Here is an 8,448-nt window from a genome sequence, read left to right on the forward strand (position 1 = left end):
ATAAATTCCAGATAGATTAGGAATTTAAGGAGTCTTTCTCGTTTATATATATGTATGTGTGTGTGTGTGTGTGTGTGTGTGTGTGTGTGTGTGTGTGTGTGTGTGTGTGTGTGAAATGTAAAATATACATTTAATATACCTTTTTACGATATTTTTAATGGTACTTGGACAAAATGTTAAAATAAATACGATCATTCAACAATATAAAAAAAAATGTTGAAAAATTAATTTAAATAAAATATGTAAAGAAAAGCTTTTTTGTATATTTGTAACATCAATTAAATTTTATTTAACTGGGAATTTCTTCCTTATTATTTTAGTGAGTGCACTAGTTACGCGTGTGCTCACACGAGAAAGAACCCTTTTTTTATTTAATAAAGGTATCACCTCCCCTTCCCAAGATAAAATTAATTCGAAGATGTAATAATGCTAGAATGATTATGCCAATTTTCATCAAAATCCATTTTGACAATAGAAAATGTCCAAAATTTAAAGTTTAAGCTTAAGGGGTCTTAGAAAGAAATTGAAGTTCAGGGAATCTTGCTTTATTGGGCAAGTATAGCTATGAGTCAATGTCGATGCAAATCCGAGATATTTGAATTTTCAAATGAGAGATTGTGCACATATGTCCCCCACTGCCGTATCGTTACTTTTATGCTCGACTGAGCTCCAATTCCTGTGAAACGCTCGTAACAAATATTCATCTATCTACAACAACCGTAAACAATTTCTCTCACTCTCTGTGCCTAAAACTAAACGAAAATTCCATGAGCAGAATTTCTTTCCTAGAATTGTCCGTCTGTGGAAATAAAATACTGTGAGGCTGCTTTCCGACTGACTATAACATGGATGTTTTCAATTCCAATGTAAATAAGTTCTTGTTGGCCAGTCCTCTTAAATAATTAAGCTCTACCCAAGTTCCACCATGACTGATCATCATGGCGTTGTCTCAGCATCTACATTACACTCATTAACCCTCATCCTGGCCTTGATAAGTGGTGGACCTTTACTAAAAAAAGAGAAAACTTAAGATATGCTAAAGAAACTGAAATCCAGGGGATATTAATTGAGGTTTAATACCAATACTAGTTACTGAAATTAACAAGAAATAGTAATCACTATGACAACAGCATATTCTTTTCATTGTTTTGACTCGAGTATATATCCGACAGTTAGACACAGTTAGTCAACCGAGAACCACACCACTCTATATAAAAGCATATAAGATATTAACAGATACACACTGGAGTCAACACAATGAAAAGAATATGCTGTTGTCCTAGCACTAGTAATCATGCACCAACTTGTCCACATAATTCTATTACTTTCGCATATACACAAATTCATTCATAGCTTGAATTGGTTTGATTTTAAATCTTTCTTATCTATCTGTTGATAGCTCAAATGGTAAGGAACACAGCTGATGTGCTAAATGTTTTGGTTTCGTTTTAGCTGATGGTACCCAAATTATTTTTTTTTTCAACTTTTGAAATCATGAATACACCAACTTGTTAAAGATACAGAATTGACTCTGTAATAATAAATACGAAGTCTGCATGAATTAAAATATATTTAAGCATATTTTACTATCGAGCAAGCCCCCCCCCCCCGCACCGCTAGTTAAATGAATAAAACCATTTTTTTTTTAACTAGCAGTTCAGCCGGCTTTGCTCGGGCCCTATGTACTATTCATAACTTTATGTGCATATGTATATATATATATATTAAAAAGTTTGATTTATGTCTAGGTAACCTACATCTAAAATTTCAAGTGTTTAAACCCAAAACCCAAGGAGTTTGGTAGAGCATCTAAATCTACATCTAAAATTTCAAATGTTTAGACCCAAAATTGGCGGAGGAGTTTGGTAGAGTTTTCAAAGGTCAAATTGTTGAACTTTGACCCCTTGACAGCCAAATTTCTGTCCAAAAACTGATTAAAAAGATTTTCCCAAATCTCAATACCCCCCCTTATGTCAAATCTCGAGTCTAGACTGAAAATTAGTAGTTTGGTAGGGAAATGTACACACAGAGACAATTGAGTAGTTTGGTAGGGAAGTGTACACACAGAGACAATTTCACTTTTATAGATATATAGATTACTTTTATTTCTGAAACATTCGGTGGTATACACTTTTTTCAAAGAAACTTTATCTAAATAGTTATTTTGTTGGTGGTATTAATCGCAACGAGTAGACCTCTCGTAGAGACAGTAAAGTATACGTCTAGTCTTGTTGACGATTGTTGCAAAGTTGGCGCGATTTCTGAATAGGTGTTTGGTCACTTTTTTATTTTTATTTTTTTTATTTTTGATTAATCTTACGGATTAATGCTTTCAAAGATGTGACGATTATTTTATTCATTTAACTAGCGGGGGTAGTTTGCCGGGTGTTGGTATGTGTGTGTGTGTGTGTGTGTGTGTGTGTGTGTGTGTGTAAAGTAAAGAATAAGTAAAGTAATAATCCTGTTTCAATATTAAAAAAAAAAAAAACGATGTTAAACTTCCTAAAAAAATCGGAAAAACGAAAACAAACAAACAAAAAGAAACAGTGAACAAACGTAAAACTTTAAAAAAGAAATCGGAAAAACAAAAAGCAAAAAAAAAAGGGGGGGAATTATGAACGTGGTTGGAAAAACAAAAATAAAGAAACACAGCGAAAAAACAGAAAAAATGGCATAAATAACCCTTCGTTTCGGTTAAGTCCATGGTGTGTTTCACCCAGTAGAAAGCATAGAACGAAAAGAAAAGTTAAAATTCCATTCCAGTTTTTTTTTTAAGCAACTACAAAACGAAATGAAACGGAAATTATGTATTATATGTTTATTTCATTAAAAAAAAAAAAAATGGAAAGATCCTTTTTTTTTTTTAGTTTATAAATATGAGGAAAAAATGGTAATTAAGAAACGTAAAAGTAAGCGTGGGATAAGAATTACTGTTTGTGGGAATGTCGCTATCTGTTAATTCCGTGGTGCGTTTCACCCAATAGGAAGCATAGAAGAGAAAGGCACGGTGAAATTCCATTCCAGTTTTTTTAAGTAACTACAAAGTACAGAAAACCGAAACCGGCGTTCGTTCATAACTGTCCCTTGTGAATGATCACGCAACAGTGTAAATGGGTGGCGGGGGAAAGAGGAAATAATTAGAGAGAAAAAATTTTACTACTTCCAGAGATTTTAACCGATTTTGGCAGGGAACTCTCACCAGAAAAAATATAGGAATCTATGATTATCGAGGAAGTGGAGAGGTAATATGCCTATAACACACCTCAGATATTGTGCTGCAGTTTGTGCATATTACATTTGCATTTTTAATCCTATTAGAGGGGAAAATATGAGTTCATTTTATATGTAGAGAGAAGATTAAAAATTTTATAACATTTTTTGATATTCTAAATTTTTTTCCTTCAATTTATCTTACGAAATAAAAGAGGTGACCAAAAACTCCTATTTCTAAATATGTATTTAATCGGTTATTTTCAAGCAAATAAAAAAAATTATTTGGATAGTTTTGGGTAGATCAAATACTGGAAGATAAAAAAAAAAATCGGCAGATCACACACGTGATTAGAAATCATTCGACCGATCACGGATTACGTTATATATTTAGTAAATAGTGATTATGTTAGTGTGAAATTTGATAAGGGTCACATTAGTACATATCAGAACGACCTAATTGCAAACAGAATTGTACTCACAGACGGGTGACATGATTTTGAAGTAGAGAGTAACAGGTCAAATGCGCTAGGCACAACACATAGTCGAACAGCAGATGATATGACGTGGCGTCATGTTTTTGAGCAAGAGAAACAAAGGTTTTTTAAATGAGTCTCTCTAGGGAAGCAATAAGAACGGAACACGTCCAAATGATGTAGAAATAATCTAAGCTGATTGTTACCGACGCCTCTATCCATCTATAAATATAAAAGCGAAAATGTATGTATGTATGTATGTATGTATGTGTGTTCGCTTTTTCTGTGTGTCTACAAAAGGCTTTTTTCAGAGAAGCGGTCGCTCGCTTCACAACTTTTTAAAACTTTTTATATCACATATAAATCGTAATATCTCACAGTTAACAACGAAGCTCACCTGTCTATTTAATTTGCTCGATTTCAGGAAGATAAATATTCAACATTTGTCGCTCGCCGTATGTGGGTTAGTCTTTTTCCTATAACATCTTGGGGGGGGGTGGAAGCGTTCAGCAGTAAATGAAATCCCGCAGTCAAACTTGACCTCATTAACTCATTAAAACAGGCACCTGCTAAATTCAAGTAATTAAATAAATTCAAACGTGTTTCCGTTAGCATGTTGCGGTGAGGCAATGGTTAACGTCGCACGTTTTTTTTTGTTTTGTTTTTTTTCACACTTTAATTTACAACTTTGCCTCAAGGGTTCGGGTTCGATCCTCATAATTACTTTTTTTTAACCCACCCACCCCCGGAGTTTCCACACACACCTCCAAACACCCGAGCAACGCCGGGTACCCCTCGCTAGCCTGCATATAAAACGATTTCGTTAGATAGAAAGTAATTTTAAGAAGTAAGCAATCAAAAGACAACTTTAGTCTCTCTCTCTCTCTCTCTCTCTCTCCATAAATCAATTCTCTTTAATAAAACCTTGGAGAACTCAGCAAAATATCATTTTTTCATGTATGAGTAGTTTATTTGTGATGACAAAACAGACGAGACGATCACAGTCACATGTGGAACAACGACAGGAAACAACTATGAAAAAAGAAACCCAGTATGGACACGAGCATGTATGTATAAAAATACTTTTATATTATTCCGTTTCTTGATCGCTTATGGGCGAGAACATAATTAGAGTACACTTAACTTTCTAATATATAGTAGAAAACAAGATACATAAAATAACATTAGTATAAAAGCCTTTCGTTTTCCGTGTATGTTGTATGAATTAATCCAGTCGCACAGCATGCATATTAATATAAAAACGGGGTGATAGGTCGTAAACATACCAAAACTGTAAGAATCGTCTTGTCTTGCCAGGCGGAGAAACTCCAAGGTTACAGGTCAACATGCGTCACTCAACGACACAAAATAAAAGTTTAAAGAATAAAACAGCGTTTCTAGCTGACTATTAAAGGATCACACTTGAGAAAACACGACAGAAATACACAATGTGGTGAGGGGAGAGGCGAAGAGTGCAGTGGTGTGTGTGGGTGTGGGACACTGAGCCAAACTTTTTTTTCAAACACAAGTTTATAATTAGACATACAATGTCAATCTTATAAAACGCTCAAGATTTTTAAAAAAAACTCCTACATTAACATCTTAACTCGAGGATTACTAGCAAAACCATAGAAATTCCACGGTGAATGTGGATTTAGAATAATAACGATACATATTTCTCAAAAACATCCGGGCTTGATGAAGTGCATACTGAAACTTGCTGCTATAGTTTCAAATGATCTGAAATAATAGCAAAGGGAGACTTGATTCCAAATATTTCTCATATGTTATATCTCCCCTCTGTTGGAAATAGGGAACGATTATGAATATCTCCAGTGTCAAATAATCCTTATACACTGTGAAATTTACTTTGTATATGAAAACCAAAGAGGGGGAGATATAATAACATAGAAGAAATATTTGGAATCAAGTCACCCCTTGCTATTATTTCAGATCATTTGAAACTATAGCAGCAAGTTTCAGTATCCCCTTCATCAAGGCCAGAGAAATATCAGATATTTTGTAATTCATATGCAAAACTACGAAGACAAATGACTATGATTGAAATATTGGTAAAGGTGCAGTATCTTTACACCCACAAAAAAATCCTTTAAATTACAAATATTACACGTTTTCGAGGATGCTAAAAACGAAAATAACAGTTAAAATCCTAGGAAACGAGCAGTTTCCAAAATATGAAGAAATTGTAGTTTTAAAAAGTAGGGGGTTAACTTTTCTATATTAAATGTAAAATGAACACACACTTTATAGCCACTTTGACAGAGTAGTTTAGTAGGGATATGTACACACACACAATTTCACTTTATATATATATTGATAATTATAAAATTCTGTGGACCGTCGTTGCTTGTGTATCAAAATGCATACAATTTATTAATACAGAAATTTAAATTTTAGTGACTTTATTTGAAAATTCAAAATGGCGTAATAAAAGAAAAGATAAAAGGTAATTGCAACTTCTTTCCCAATTTTCAGATTTTGTAATCATGCCCAAATGCATTTATTTTCTTTTAATGGATTGGTGGGTGCTATTTCTTCTGAAGAGTTAAGGGCAGAATAGACTCATTTATTGATATAGTAATTAAATGAATGATTTTGCGCTATAAAACAAGATTTGTGAATGTCAACGTACTTAAAGAAATAAATAGTAAGATAGTCAACATCTAGAAATTTGGAATATAGACTTTTGTCATTTCTTATATATATATATATATTAGTGGCCTGGCAAGGCCACAGGGGAGACAACCAAAGCAGCAAAACCGACAAATGTAGAAGAGACAACCGAAGCAGCAAAACCACCAAATGTAAGGGAGACAAGTGAAGCAACACAACTGAAGTTGTCTGCCAGGATAATATATACACAAATATCTGTTATTTTTTAGGGGTGATGTTTATTTGGTAATTGTGGCCTGGTAGACCAACACAAAATCTACCTTAAAAAACTTGCTTACTGCAGGTTTTCAGGTGTGCTGAAAATGAATATCGCATTTAAATTTTCGGCAAGTAAGTATTTTTCCGGGTATCAAGCGATCTAATTCTTTATGCTATAAGTGGTAACCATTGTTGTACGAAAGAGCGCACATATTTTTGCTTAATAACCAGAAAAATATTTATGTGTGAAAAATTTAAATGCGATATTCGTTTTTAGCACACCCAAAAACCTATAGAGAACAAATCTTTTAAGGTAGGTTTTGCATTGGTCTGCCAGGCCACAATAAACACCACCCCTAAAAAAAATATATAAAAAAGTGAGTCCCCACTTTTTGAAACGATGTGCGGCCTTAAAAGCAAATGTCACATAACCCACTATTAAATCTAGGCACCGCCAAAAATGGCCGAAAAATCAAGTTGTTGTTGTTTTTTAAACCGAAATTACATTTATTAAAATCCATTATTTCTGAGTAACTTTTTTTTTCCAGAAAGATAAAACCCTGAATTTTATCATATAGAAAACAGAATAATGTAAAACTTTTTCTACTATTTTTAATTAAATTTTAAATGTTAAATTTTCCCAAAAAGTTAACAATTGACATTTTTTGTCTTGCACAAAAAACGTACATAAATATTTAAAAAAAAAAAAGAAGGTTTTTGAAATAATTAATTTATTTATTTATCGTCTAACTAAGATTTAGGATGATTTTCTAAGAGAATATGCAAAAATATTATAATATAAGTACCTGGATTTCAAATAATTCCACTTATTCATATAGGTAACGAGTTATTTCGCGTCGATCTAGAGTCTAAATCGACACTGTTTACGTTTGCGTTTGATAAGAAGCAAACTATGGAAGACCAAACAGGCCAAAAAAACTTATTTTTCAGTGACGAAAATTTCAATGTATTATTAAGCTGAGGCTGGCCAGTACCAGATGGATGACCATTTGTATGAGTTTGGTTTTTAATGTGTATGTGTGTGGGGGCCAGGCTCCCCAAAATGGGGGTGGGGGCAATTTAAAGCAGAATAAAAAAAAATATTTCAGCGCGTTTGGTCCACCGTAGTCGAAAGGCGGCAAACGTTTCCAAACTGGATCGAAAAAATGATGCTATTTTTAACACAAAGGGCACAATATTTATCGAATTTTTTTTTTCTTTTTATCGATTCTTCGAAGCATGTCCTGTTTAATAATGGTCATGCATTATTCGGCTCGCTAAAAAAGAATTGTTAATTTATTTATCAAAGATTTTAAAATGTCTTTTTTCGTATAAATATTAAAAAAATTTTTTTTTGTTTTGCTTAATTTAAATTAATTATTTTACTTAACATATTCACCGAATTTCACACTTCAAAACTCAAAAGCGGGATAATTAAACACAATCGAAGTTCTGATATTCAGACGTCAAAATAAGGTATGCAAACAATTTTTTTTTTTTTTTTTTAAATCTATAATTCTGTCCCTTACAACAACACAATATGTCTTGTTCAGTTTCAGATGATTATTTTAGTTCCCACTTCAAAACCAGGGGGGGGGGTTGTAAGCAAAAATATATATATATATAAATATCGTTTATGAAAAATAAATACACTGTTATAAAGTTCATTCTTCTCTTAATATTCGCTAAAAATTTCGTATTGATCGGATAATTACCTGATTTTTGGTAGATTTTTAAAAAGACGGTCCGTCAAAAAGTACTGACCTGACCCCCCCCCAGTTTTGGCGGTGCCTAATTAAATCTAGGTTATTAGCTTTCCAACGAGCCTTCATTTGTTCAATTCTGATCAATAGTCGCTGAAATTTTGAAC

The sequence above is a fragment of the Euprymna scolopes genome, chromosome 21 (assembly GCF_053919585.1).
Source record: "Euprymna scolopes isolate OS-2025 chromosome 21, ASM5391958v1, whole genome shotgun sequence".
NCBI classification, from domain to species: domain Eukaryota; kingdom Metazoa; phylum Mollusca; class Cephalopoda; order Sepiida; family Sepiolidae; genus Euprymna; species Euprymna scolopes.